Raw genomic sequence first — 15,318 nt, 5'->3', positions numbered from 1 at the left:
TTCTCCTCCCTGCCCAGCAAATGGCTCATCTATCTCTCTCTCTTTCTCTTTTTTCACTTTCTCTCATCTCTACCAGTATCTATCCCCTTCCCATGGCCCCTTGGCTGTTCCATTCAGTATATAGTGGCCCAGGATGGAAAGATTCTTTAGACTGTAGCTTCAGCAGCTATGAAGACTTTATTTATTTATTGGGATTTAATTGAAATATATTTTATTTTGAAACAGACACATAAACAAGATAAAACAAAATACAAATTATTATCTCCCATGCAGAACAACCCACCCCCACCCCATTCCCCTGTGGCCAAGCCATAGAAACTGATACATTGCTGGTAGAACAAGCACGGCACATACAGCAACTATAGGGTTAAGGTATTTAAAATTGCCGAGGGGACTCAAGGGACTACAGTATTAATGTATGGGGACCAAAGACGAAGGAATCTCTTTTTGGTTTTTACACTCTGAGTCTGCTGACAAGTGCGCCATACATAGCAGCTCATAGAGCTGATTACGCCACTGAGTAAGAGTCGGTGGTTCCTCATAAATCCATTGTAAAATAATTCAATGCTTCCTCACTAATGAAGCCTTAGGGAGGAATAATCCAGAGATTTGAGTGCCTTCTGCTATATCAGTAACATCATCCAATAAATAGTGTTCAGGAGTAGCTGTCCAATTGCTGTGATAAAGAGTTGCAAGGGTAGACCAGACTGTAGTCCAAAATGAATGATTCCGTGGACGCTCCTAGATACAATGTTTGTATGATGCGGACTATGCTCCACATTTGACACAGGTCCCATCAGATGGGAGACTCATCTTTCTGGCTCTGGATGGGTGGATATACATCCATAATAAGAATTTATAGAGCTATTCCTGAAGAGAGACACTTTCTGCCAACTAGGACCCCTGCATCAAACTCTGAAGTAGCTGATTGGAAGAGTAGGATCCAAAATCTGTTATCCACAGTTAAACATCGTTTGCAATAAATCAGAGGCTAGTATTTTTTTTGGTAACTTTCATAATAATGCCCCATAAGATCCTTTCTAACTGCGGAGAAAGGCCAACACTCATCAAACAGGGACTCTGAGAAGTCTGCTGGATATTTCTGAAGAAGGGGGGTAAACATAATGTGAAAGCTGCATATAAGCATACCAATCATTGGGAGAGAGTCCAAAAGAGTGTTTTAGAACATCAAAAGACAATAGTACAGGGTCATCCTGATCCAGTACCTACTCCAAAGTATCCAAACTCCCCAGTCACCCAGCAATGGAAAACACTGGGCGCCAAACTCCACATTCCCTATTAATGGCAAATACCGGCAGCAAAAAGAATGTAATCCAAATCTCCTCTGGAGAGATGCCCAGGTCCAATGCATGGGCTTCAACAAAGGGTGTTGCTTCAATTGACAAGGCAAATGCCCAGCTTGGGCATGTGCCAAGTAAATTAATGACAAGGAGCCTCCTATACATCATTCAAAAGCAGTATCACAAAACTCCGAGGTATGAAAAACCCAATCTCTAAAATACCGAAGATGGCATGCGATGTTACATAGACAAAGATCCGGTAAGCCCAAGCCTTCATACTGAAGCTTCAGCTGAAGGTGACGCATCGATAATCTCGGCTTTTTTGAGCCCCAGAGAAACTTATGGATGATACCATTATAGCATTGCACATCATATGGTTTTAAAATCAAAGGAAAGTGCTGCAGGGGATATAGCCATTTCGACAATAAAATCATTTTAACTAGTGCAATATGGCCCACAAAGAAAAGGGCATATCACGCCATTTGTCACATAGAATTTTGGTTATTTGCAAAAGGTGGAGAACATTATAATGGTAAAGATGAGATGGAGTCGGGGGGATGTATAACCCCAAGTACTATCAGTAGCCCACCTTAGTGGGAAGTCTCCCGGCCATCTACGATCTAAATTCAGGGTAAGACTCAGGACTTCAGACTTGTCGGCATTAATCCACAAACCCAAGACCTAACCGAAGAGATCAAGGACATTCATTGCTCTCTGCAGGGAAAGAAATGGGTTCGTCAAGGCTACTAGGAGGTCATCTGTAAACAGAGACACCTGAAACTCCTCTGTGCCAACAGGAATGCTTCTTATATCTGGGGCTTTATGAAGCTGCTGAGCCAAAAGCTCCATACATAAAATGAAAAATACGGGAGATAATGGGCAGCCCTGTCGCGTGCCACGGGATATCTCAAAGGGAGCAGATAAAACATTGTTCACCAGAAGCTGTGCCCAAGGCCTCTGATACAAAATATGAATCATTTAAAAAATGGGGCCGTGAAGCCCAAAATGCCTCAAAACCTCCCACAAATAGGGCCACTTGATCGAATTGAAAGCTTTTTTTATATCAAAGCTTAGTAGCAAAGCGTCTAGGTGATTAAGTGTGATGCCCTCCATAGCACTTAATAAACACCAAACATTTGCCACTGCATTCCTCCCCTTTATGAACCCCACCTGTTACAGATCCACCAATTTAGGAACATATTCACCAAGATCTTAGCATTGAACTTCGCATCTACATTTAACAATGAGATTGGCCTATACGAGTTAGTCATATAAGGATCTTTGCCAGGCTATGTGACAGGGATTATGGTAGCTCCCCTCAGTGTATCGGGTAGACGCCACACTGATGGATTCCTCATATACCGCCACCAGGGTGGGAATGATCTCATTGCCTAGAAGTTTATAAAACTCTAGGGGGAGGCCATCCCGGCCCGGGGATTTCCCGGAAGCCAAGGTTTTAATGGCATATTGCACCTCTCCTGCATGAAGAGAAGCATTCAAGATTGCCAGATCCTCCTCTGTTACCATTGGAAGTGTTAGATCCTCCCAAAAAGGCTCCACTGTTTCCACTTCTGAATCGCTGGCCGAACATAGAGTCTTATAAAAATTAGCCAACAGACGGTTAATTGCAGCTTTATTTGTTATTAAATCACCCGCCGGACCCTGCAAAACCGGGATAAAATGGGGGCCTGACTTCATGTGCACAAATTGCGCCAAATATGTGCCCATGCGATTACCGTACCAGAAGAATCTATGTTTCCTATACACCATAGTGTGTTTATAGTGTGCTGGTGAATTAGCCCTTTTAAGGTACGCTGCAAATGAGAGTACTGCTCCTTATTCTCCAGGGTCAGAGGATGTGCCAGCACATGGCGAGCTTAGTCCAATTGTGTGTGTAGATAGAGGATGTGGCGATTCAGGTGCCTATACTTATGGAATTGATAGGAAATAATTTCCCCCCAGAGTACAGCCTTTCCTGCCTCTCAGAACAGCCCTGGAGTGTTAGTTGTTATTCACACAGTAATCCTTCCATTTACTTAGGAAAAAAGCTTGAAACTTATCATCATCCTGAAGACCCGAAAGCATTTGCCAAAGGGGCCTCCCAGACATGTGGAGGTTATAAAAGGATGCCCGAACCCTTGCATGGTTAGAGATCCCTACACTCACAATGTCCACTGCTGTAATCTGCCCCAGGGAGGACTCAGAAAGTAACAAATAATCTAGTCTACTTTCACATAGGTGAGCTCGGGATACATGCATATAGTCATATTCACCAGGGTGCAAAATTCTGCAAATATCAATGAGATTTAAAGCAGGGTACAGTACTGCACCACCCCATCTAATGTGAAGGCCCTGCTACTCTCGCCTGAGTTTTTCTAATTGGGGATCTGCAACAGCATTGAAATCTCCTCCCACAATTAGAGGGCAGCAGAGAAACTTCAATAATTCACCGAGCAATGTTGGAAAAAGAGAACAATCATATACGTTTGGAGCATATAAGGATACTAATAAGTAAGGTTTCCCATACAGAGAGAATGAACCAGGACCTACCACCCCTGCTGATCTGTATAAGATTTATGCACTATATAGGGAATATTTTTGTTAATCAATATTGTGGTACCTGTTCTATGAGATACAGGAACTGTTGAGTAGTAACAGGAGCCCACCCACTCCCTGCGTAATTTGCCATGTTCAATATTACTGAGGTGGGTCTCCTGGAGTATGGCTATCACCACTCTTTGATGTTTTAAAGCTGTCAATATCTTCATCCTTTTTATTGGGGAACTTAACCCACCAACATTACATGTAATCACTTTAAGTTCAGTCATGGGAAAATTATCAGCACATACCCAGCCATAAATGCAAAAAAAGGTAACTAGCCACAGGGGACTTAATTCTCCTATATAACACTGTTGTAAAGCAATAAAGGTGTCTAAACAAATCCCAACCAATACAACCCCCTCCCCTTCCCTTCCCCCACCACCTCCCCCCAACAAAGGAAATAATTTCTGCAAGTATAGGAAAAAAACATGTAAACCCTTTCTCTCTATGTATAGTCCTCACTCCCTGCTGAGAAGAAATCAGCACTGGTGTTTACTTCAAATAGAAAAATTTTAATCCAACTAAGAGAGGATCACGTTACTGTACTTGGAACTCCAGCCTGATTTAGAGACTGATGCTTAAGATGATTTTGATGCCCAGGGACCGGCTGCCAGCGGGGTGCAGGGAGAGGAGCCCCACTCCCCACCCCTAATTCCGGATGGTTCCACAGGCCCACTTCCCTCAGCATTGCCTGAGCATCTCCTACAGCTTTAACACAGTGGGTTTTCCCTCTGAGGAAGAAAGCCATCCCAAAAGGAAAGAGCAATTCATAACGGATCTTCTCTCTGCACAGGAGAAGGGTGACATCCTGGAACTCTCTACGTCCCTGGAAAGCAGTTGCAAACAAGTCTTGACAGATCTCTACCCACGTACCCCTGCACAAAATAGGAACCTTCTTGCGTGCATCATGGAGAGTCTGCTCAATAAGAAGGAGTGAAAGCACACCACCAAGTCACGTGTTCAATTGGGGCGCTGAGGACCCAAAGCCCAATGTGCGTGGCCCAGGGCGACCCCCCCCCCCTCCCCAGGCGCTGAATTCTTTGGAATGTGAGCCAAAATTAATTTGCAAATCTCGTGCACCACCAGGCCACAGCACCCATCCTCCTGCAGTTCCAGGATGCCCCGAAACCGGAGGTTATTGCATTGGACTCTGTTCTCCAAGTCACCAACTTTTTCTACCAGGGCCGCGATTTGAGCTTTGTGTGTATCCACCAATTCCATAGTCTCCTTGAAAGAAAGTGTTTGTTCATCCAGTTGCTGCTCTACCTCCACAACACAAGTGCCCAGGTCCTCCAAGCCACTGTGCAGATCCCGTATGAGGCCCCACAGCTCTACTGTGTGGGCTGCAGAGTTTGCCTGCAAATCATGCCCCAAGTCCCGGAGCAACAGTTATAAGTCTTGCTTCGTGAGTGGCCCCTCCGTCACTACCAAATCTCTCTCTAGTAAGCCAGCAGAGGCCATTCTATCATCCTGCGCTCCACTAACATTCTCAGGGTCCATCAAACCATGTGCGCTACTGAACCCAGAGTGGCCCGCCTCTGGGAGGCAGGTCCTCATTTCACCCACTTTGTGCCTAGACATTTTATCAGACAAACCAGGTAGTGGTAAGAAAGTCCCCAAATTTTTGTGTGATTTTGCGAGGTTTAGTGCTCTTTTAATAGCGAATATTGCAGGACTTGCACGGAGCTACCGGTTTACCCTGCCATCTCGCTGATGTCGTCACCGGAAGTTCTATTTATTAGGATTTATTAACCACCATTAAGAAGAGATTCACCCAAGGCGATGTACAGCAAATACAGGTTGACCTTTTCTTTAGTTTTATATTATTTATGCTGTGATTTTTATGTTGTATGTCTTATTTTATTATGTACATAACTGTGTAACAAGTTCTGGGCATTATTGGGAGGACAGGCTAAATAATTGAACAAATAAATAAATCTAACTTACAGTTTTGTTAACAGCCAAACAATAGTAAAATGACCAAAAAGCATAATCAATGAGGTAAACTTGGAGATGGCAAATTGACTCCTAGTAATAGGATGGACATGATACAGTATCAGAAATATAAATAATAACACTGTTATACAATCATATAACAGAAATAAGATAAATGTCAGCAGAATATGAATAACACCATAAAAGCCAGCATGGGAGAATATATGTGTAACATAGATATGATACTCACAATGTCAGCATATCAAACATATAAATGGCAAGAGGCGTACTCACTCGCAAATGCGCAGTAGAGACCCTCTCTGTCCCACCCCCGCGTCAGTACGTGATGACTGGGGCATGACAGAGAGGGAACCTGTGCACCTGCGAGTGAGGGAACCGCCGTCACCACCACTCCCCCCCCCAGGGTTGCCGCTACCGCTCCCCCCACCCACCCGGAGTCGCCGCCACTGCTGCCACCCACCCTCCACCCGGCCCGGGTACCTGGCTTCACTATTCAAACCGCCGGAACGCAGCACACAGCTCATCTGAGCTGCCGTTGGTCTTCCTTAACTGCGTGTGTCCCGCCCTCACCGACGTTACGTCACACGAGGGCGGAACACATGCAGAGAAGAAGGAAGGCCGATGGCAGCTCAGATGAGCTGTGTGCTGCGTTCCGGCGGTTTGAATAGTGAAGCCAGGTACCCGGCCCGGGTGGAGGGATGGCGGAGGGGACTCCGGGGGGGGGGGGGGGGGGGCGGCAGCGACGACTCCAGGGGGAGGGGCGGCGGTGACCACCCCGGGAGGAGGGGCCTTTCAAACCCTCCCCCCCCTTTACTAGCCCGTTTTTACAGGCTCAACGGCTAGTTACAAATAAAACACCTTAATAGGCATGCATTAGGACATTCAAATAACATACTGGTCAATATTCAAAACAATTTAACTGGCTAGAAACAGCCGCTCACTGGTTAAATGGCCTATTTGGGGCTATCTGCTCATTTTCAGCGGCACTTAAACAGTTATTGCTGCTGAAAATGAGCAGTTGGCACCTAAAAGAAAACCAGCTGTTTTGGGAGCATTTTGGGCACAGAGTCAGCACTTGGTTTGTTAAGTGTCGATGTTCACTACTTAATATGTGATGACCCATGGCCAGTTAAGTACTGAATGAGTTCTGAATGGAGGAAAGGAGAAACAGGGGTGACATGATAGAGACATTCAAATATTTGAAAGATATTAAACCACAAACAAACCTTTTCTGGAGATGGGAAGGCGGTAGAACTAGAGGACATGAATTGAGGTTGAAGGGGGGGGGGGGGGCAGACTCAGGAGTAATGTCAGGAAGTATTTTTTCACGGAAAGGGTGGTAGGTAAGTGGAATGCTTTCCCGTGGGAGGTGGTGGAGATGAAAATGGTAATGGAATTCAAACATTCATGGGATAAACACAAAGGAATCCTGTTTAGAAGGAATGGATCCACGGAATCTTAGCGGAGATTGGGTGGTAACACCGGTATTTGGAGAGTAAAACCAGTGCAGGGCGGACTTCAACGGTCTGTGCCCTGATCGTGACTGAATAGATATGGAGGGGCTGGAATGTAAATTTTAAGGGGCTTCGACGTTAGCTTCAGAACTTTTAGTACAGGAACAGTGCTGGGCAGACTTTTATGGTCTGTGCTCTGAGAAAGGCAAGGACAAATCAAACTCAGGTATACATATAAAGTATCACATACCATGTAAAATGAGTTTATCTTGTTGGGCAGACCGGATGGACCTTTCAGTTCTTTATCTGTCGTCATTTATTATGTTACTATGTTTCTATGAATACTGACTTAACTAGCTGTGTGTTAGCCGGCTCTACGTAAATTGGATATTCAGGGGTCCTTTTACAAAACCGCGCTAAAAAGTGGCCTACAGTAGTGTGGGCGCATCTTTTGGGCGCACGCTGGGCCACTTTTTACCGTGGCTGGAAAAAAGGCCATTTTTTATTGGGCCGGGAAATGAGTGTGTGTAAAAATTAAGACTAGCCTGCGCCTATTTACAGCCTGAGCTCTTAATGCCAGCCATTGACTTAGTAGTAAGGGCTCACATGCTACCCACATGGTAACCATGCAGCGTGTGCCAACGTGGCTGTGCTGCTGATTACCGCTGGGAACGCCCCCTGCGGTTGAAAATAGAAAAAGAATTTTTATTGCGGGATTCAGTGAGCGCCAAACTCGGAATTACCACTGGGTGCATACGTTGCCCCGTCGGTAGTGTTGATTTGGTGCGTGCTATCCATGCGTTAACCCTCCCACAGCTTTGTAAAAGGGCCCCCTCAGTGCTGAAGCCCAGACGAGGCCTGGCACTGAATATCTGAGAATAACGCCGGTGGCAGTCAGCAAAATGTTCACTGCTGCCAGCTGAATATTTACCCCACAGATGCTAATGCTGTTTTTACAAAACAATTAAACATTTTAATAGGTAGCCAAGGGGCCAAATACAGTTGACACGGATAGATGGAACAAGATGGGTAGTACAAAGTCATTGAGTTTAATAGATGGGTGGCTAAACTGAAGGCCAATTTTAAAATAAAAATAAATTCAGGGCAGGGCCTGCAGTGCATCCACCTCTCCTTCAGGAGTGGCCTCTTCTGCAGGGGCTAGTAATGCTGCAAACTCTCAGGGCGTAGCCAGACTTCGGTGGGAGGGGGGTCCAGAGCCCGAGGGTAGGGGCACATTTTAGCCCCCCCCCCGGCACCACCCTCCCGCCGCCATTGCCGCCCCCGTCTTTGCCGACCCCCCTCCCGCCGCGAACCCTCCCCCGCTGCCGCCTACCTTCGCTTTTGCTGGTGGGGGACCCCAATCCCTGCCAGCCGACGTCCTCTCCGTGCAGGATGTCAGCATGCAACAGAAGGAAGAAGACTTTTTTCACTGCAGCAGGAAAGAGAGGACGTCGGCTGGCGGGATTGGGGTCCCCCACCAGCAAAAGCGAAGGTAGGCGGCAGCGGGTTCTCCGGGAGGGGGGGGTCCAGGCTGAAATCTACGGGGGCCCAGGCCCCCTCAGGCCCCACGTAGCTACGCCACTGTCTCAGACCCTACACCGATTTTCTCTTCTGGTGTTGTTGCTTCTGCTGTGGCTCCTCATTACACCTGAAGACGCCAGGAAGATGTCTGTCCCTCCTGCCAGCCCCCTGCATCCCCAGACCTGACACTATGTGCAGAGGGACGTGGTTATGATTAGTGGGACTCAGTTCTTCCATTCCCCAGGCTGGCCAGAGCTAGACAATGCTGCAGAGATAGTGTTCACAGCCCCTCAAAAGAAAGAAGGGGGAGGATTCTTATGGTTGTATTGAGAGTATGCATATATTAGGTTCCAAAGAAAGCCATGATCCATGCCTCCTGGTCAGTGACTGTTAGTAGAAGGGCTGGGCTAGGTTTGAGATGGTTAAAATAAGGGATACAATTCCTAGCAGCTGTGAATTAAGGATTATCAACTGTAGCCCACAATAGGGCTGTTCCAATACAGCTGGAAGTATAAAGGGACAGGAGATAAGAGCTGGGCCAAAGTAAATACATTTTAAATCCTAACTTATGTGACTCAAAAATGTTTCTTATTTTGCAAAGCGATGGCTTCCCATGTATCAGCACTTGATAAGAGCAGGTGTACAATGAAGACAATAGTGCAATTATTCGCAAGTTATAAGTATAAAATGACCCAACCTCCTACAGGGCTTCCATTTCCCCCTCTCCTTCAACAGACCACAGAGAAATTCCTGGTATCTCCACACTCCTTAGCCACCCTGCCGATTGATTTCCTATGAACCTTCCATTGATATCCATCTCATATGCAGCCTTACTGGAAAACACATTTGGATCCTCTTGTGGTGAACGTGAGTGAAATACAAGCCCTGGCTGTCTCTAGTTGATGCAAATTAGGAAACAGTAAAGGCTGTTCTTGTCTTTCTCTTGGCTGTGGTTTATTTCCTGCTCCCCAGTGCCTGTTCTTTTTCAGTAAGTAAGCCTGCAGCTCCTGACTTGGGACTGCTAAGGTCATTATCAGGTGGCGGACCCTTGGCGACAAAAATCATGTTTAATTTTAAAAAGTCATGTGTGAGTATTGTGTGTGCTCTCTAGTGTTGCCATTTCATTTAAGTGCATCCAAACAGGTCTTCTTTTACCCCACTGCATGCATGGGGGTTATAATTTTGGTTTAGCAAGAAAGACAAAATCTATGCAGCATGACAAAACATGGACTGAATCAATCCGGAAAAAAAATGAAAGCCACTGATAACTCTACTCAGAGCTCCATGTCTGCAGGAAGAGAATGAAGTAATGATGGTTTCACTCCCACTGCATGCTGGGACTTGTAGTTCCTGCTTCTTAAGAAGTTGTATCTTCAAGTCAGAGCTGACAATTTATCCTAGTTCTGTTTTAAACTTGCATCCCAAAGCAGTGTGGGATTTGTATCCCCTGATTCTACCCATTAAAATCAATGCTGCAGGTCTCATGAGGCATCAAGATGAGGTTGTCAGATATCCAGGACTGGTCTAATATCTCATTCCTGGAACTGAGTAACTTTAAAGCTCTGTCAAGCAGGGATGTAGCTAGCAGCCCTCTTTTTTGTAGGGGGGGAGGGGCACCTATTCTTCTCTGAGGCAGGCCACTGGGCCGAAACATGGTCGTGTTGAGACAAGTTCTAAGTCAAGTTGCATGAAAGAGATTTGCATATAATGGAGGCAGTGTATGCAAATCAAGTTCATGCATATTCATTGTGGATATCCTGAAAATCTGTCTGACAAGGGGTACTTCAGGACCAGACTTGGGAAACACTGATCTAAAGGACAGAAAAATGCAGAGATCTTTCCAATACAATCTATTGTTGCCACAGGGATCATCTCTGTCAGACACTAGTCCCATAATGGATCAGGATGAATAGTGGCAGTATGCCTGAGATATTAGGTTTGATATTACTTTAATTGTGGTATACTGTATAGCAGTGGTTCTCAAACCTGGTCCTGGAGGTACCCCAGCCAATCAGGTTTTCAGAATACTCACAATAAATATTCATGAGAGAGATTTGCATGCACTGCCTCCACTACATGCAAATCTCTCTCATGAATATTCATTGTGGATATTCTGAAAATCTGATTGGCTGGGGTGCCTCCAGGACCAGGTTTGGGAACCACTGCTGTACAGAAATTTCAAAATGGTAGTTCTATGTTGGACAGGGTGGGGGTGCCAATAAGTTTTACAGAGAATTAAAAAAAAGGTTAGGGGAAGGCCACAAACTAAAGAGTATGAAAAACACTGTACTAGCCCACGAATTATTGTGAGTATATCAGGATATGAACATCAGTCTTTGTGTGACATGATTCCCCTTCTTTATTCCTCTCCAGATATTACACTACCCTCTATCACCACCCAGAGATATAATAATATTTATAAGAAAAGAAACACAATTAAAATAGAGTCAGCACAAATTTGTTTTTGTGGCCACAGCATTTTAAAACTTGGAGGGAAAGGAGCTAGCTCGGACAAGCTTTGGCTGAGGAACAAGTTTTCCAGCTGCTCTGGGCCAAATACTGTTGAGTTCCCTAAGAGTCTTCCAGACATCCATTTCTTTTTGAAAATACTTAGCCCTCTCTGGAAACACCTCATACTGTTTTCCTTAAAAAGAAGAGGATAAACAGGGATGGTAGAGGATGAATGTTAATAATACACAGCTCAGAGAATGGTTATGAAGAGAGAATATTTTGTCCACTTGTAGAAACCAAAGATGACCAGAACTGCCATGCAGGTTTAGATCAAAGATCCATTTCTTGTTGCTCACTTCTAGGGATATGTGATGTCTTTTCCTAAGTCTGCCTGACTAGTAATTGATTATGGACTTCAAGAACTTTCCAAATCAGGGCTGGTCCTTTCATTAGGTGAGTTAGATTACCAAAATTTGGAGGACAACAACATCCAAGAATCTTCCACAAGTTTTAGCAAGTAAGGAAAGTATGTGGAGCATCACTGATAGAATTGTTTCCAACCCCTCTGTGCATAGGTCTATGTTATGTCTATGTGTCTCCAACTTGGAGGGGAGAGAGAAAGGGCAGTATGTCTGGAACACTACCCAAACATTCTGTTGGTTTTGAAAGAATAATATAATGAATTCAAGTGTGATAATATATAAAACCATTAGATATCAATGTCAACAGATTTGAAAGGATGCATTTTATAGTTTAACCACAAGGTGCCATTGTAGCAAAGCAACAGGTTATTGCCAAGTGCCTCTACCACTAGGAGGCCATACACATACCAACCAGGGAATATTGATGGCTCTGGTCTGCAGAAGGCAATGGCAGATCACCATGATATCCCACAGGAATTTCACCACTGCCTTAAAGTTAACATATAAGTTATCTACAGTACCTACCGTTGGCACCCACCAATGGCAATTAATCACATATCCTATCAAACTCTACTAAATGATATTCTGCTAATACCAATTAAAGTGAAAAGTGGTCCTATAAAGTACTTACCACCACCATTACCAGAATAAAGCATAGGAAAAGGATACCTGAGGAAAGCTCTTGGGAAAGCTGTCTATACAGAAGTCTCCCATGAGAGGATGTGACATTGCTATTCTCCTACACCCCAAAGAAGATACATTTCCCTTTCCCTGTACTGATGGAAACTGGAGTGGTAGCCATGTATCTGTATCTTAAATTCTATATTGGGATTTAAAATATGGTAAAAGCCACAGGGACAGTGATTACACATTGTGGACTAGTGATGGTGAAAGTTCACCCTGTCAAATCAGTTGAAAATGATTAGATGGCTCCAGGTCATCAGGAACAGCTTGAGCCAGTCTTAGCTTTGCATCTATCGTATGTAGGGTCTTCCTGTCTTTCCTAGAGAATCTTAGATTAAAAGTCCACAGAGGTTTGAGGATAGTAGCACTGCGCAGGGCTAGTTCTGCTTGTGCCTGTTCACCTAGAGCTACCTGGTCAACCCACTGTTACTTTGGATTTTGCTGTTCTAGTTTTAGGGTCTGGCTACCTCTCACTAAGGGCCTGTTACCAAATTGCGGTAGCGATTCCCGTGCAGCAATGCCGATGAAGCCCATTCAAAGTGAATGGGCTTTGTTGGCATTGATGCACCAGGAATCACTAGCGTGGTTTAGTAAAAGAGGCCTTTAGTGAGAGGTAGCCAGACCCTAAAACTAGCAAAATCCAAATGTTATGCTGGACTTGGTGCAGCATCTTGTGATAAGAGTCCTTCAGGGCCCGTGACAAAAAGAGCATCAATTACTATGCATATACACTGTCCTATTAATAAAAATTAATCTTCCAGTCACTCTAGTAAGTTTTTCCATTCTTTATTGACATTAATTTTGGTAGTTGGCTCCCAACAGTTTTCTTGAAGTGAAACCTTGATGAGGTGATGGTTGGCAAACAGATTTCCAAACTGCAAAATTTGTTTTCATTGAACAAACTCAACAAGAAAAAATATGGTAATGTGATCTTTTGCAAATTAGAGTAGGGAAAGGGAAATGGGACTTGATATACCGCCTTTCTGAGGTTTTTGCAACTACATTCAAAGTGGTTTACCTATATTCAGGTACTTATTTTGTATCAGGGGCAATGGAGGGTTAAGTGACTTGCCCAGAGTCACAAGGAGCTGCAGTGGGAATTGAATTTAGTTCCCCAGGATCAAAGTCTACTGCACTAACCACTAGGCTACTCCTCCACTCTGTTATAATCTATATATATAAAACTCACCCTCAACGTTCTATTTGCACTGATGTCACTGAAGCCAGGTTCGTAAGTTCAAAGCTCTGAAGCCACACAAAATCACAGTCTCTGGGCCCCGCCCTCGCGTCAAACGTTATGACGTTGAGGGCGGAGCCGATTCTCACCTCCAACGTTCTACTCAGGCCACAAACTCCGGATTTCCACACTGTAGCTCTGCTCCGCCCTCGCATCAAAATGCGATGACGTCGAGGGCGGGGCACGAAAACCGCCACCCACACAGAGCTACAACGGAAACAACAGCGGTGCACGCCACGAACCAGGTAAAACCGCGACGACCCATGCAGCCATGAATCCCTTGCTAGCGCCCGTTTCATTGCTCTCAGAAACGGGCCTTTGTTTACTAGTGTATAATAAAGCTTATACTATTAATTGTTAGGGGATTCTGTTCTCTTCTTATACTGCATTTCCCAGTGCAATATTTATTTATTGGGATTTATTAACCACCGTTATAAAGAGATTAACCCAAGGCGGTGTAGAGCAGGTACAGTTTAACAATAACATTTACAATTTTGTTAACAGCATAACAATAATAAAAATGACCAAATATAAACATAAATACAATAAGGGGCCCTTCTACTAAGCCGTGGTAAAAAGTGGCCTGTGCTAGTTTTGGTGTGTGAAATTGGTGCACACTGGGCCACTTTTACCATGGCAGTACATGGCCATGTGCTAATATTAAAATTAGCGTGTGGCTGTTTACTGCCTGAGCCCTTACCACTACCTATTTAGTAGGCAGTAAAGGCTCATACAGTGATTTATTATAAAAATGCAGTTGCCTTTTTCTTATTACTACTGTTTCACAGGAGTGTATTGAATAATAAGGGAAGGGCTTCCTTCATGCAGAAGTTCTGTCCAGAAGTTCATACAAAATTAATTATGTTCATTGGAAAATAAATCTGTTGGCTCAGGCTTCTTGCTATGTGAATATTCTATCAGTGTTTCATTATTGCTATCAAGTATTACTTATTAAGGGCATTTACTTTAAAGTTTGTTTTAATTCATTTATCCAGTCCTTACATGCACATGGTTTTGCTTTTTAAACCCAAAGGTAAATCCTAAGGGTGGTTGAACAATTAGGTACAAACTGTGTTGTTTCTGACTTCACTTGTTTTCGACTGCTTTGGACTCTACTGATCTGTACATCTGTCTAGAATTTTGGAAGATGGAAATAAAAACGTAAAAATTAAGTTTTGGATGTACTCTGCAATGTGTGTATGGATGCCTGTTTTGGTGTGTGCATGTGATAAACTTTGAATAACTGTCTATACTTATGGCTATGATTTCCGAACATGCGGCATCATTAAAGGACAAACTTTTAAATGCGCAGGTGTGTATGTATACTAATTTCAACTTTGTTAAATGTTTCAGACATAGCCATCTACTTGCTCCCATGATATAGCTGAATTCTATCATTCCGTATCACTGTATTGTCAAATGTAAGCCACATTGAACCCTAGTTTGCTTGAGATAATGTGAATATAAATGTAAAAAAAAAAAAAATTATCCTCCACCATTTACGACACTGCCTATCCAGCTGGATGGTGATGGCACAAGGAAAGCAAGTTTGGCCAAGTGAAGACTAGAGAGCTGCATGGGGACAGAAATCTAACCCTTCCCCGCCGGAATCTAACCTGTCCCTGCCCATCACAATGGGGAAGCTAACCCGTCCCTGCCTGTCTCTGTGGGGATCTAACCCCTCCCCACCT

This window comes from Microcaecilia unicolor, chromosome 4 (assembly GCF_901765095.1).
Source record: "Microcaecilia unicolor chromosome 4, aMicUni1.1, whole genome shotgun sequence".
Classification (NCBI taxonomy): Eukaryota; Metazoa; Chordata; class Amphibia; order Gymnophiona; family Siphonopidae; genus Microcaecilia; species Microcaecilia unicolor.
Note: the sequence above shows the minus strand (reverse complement) of the source record.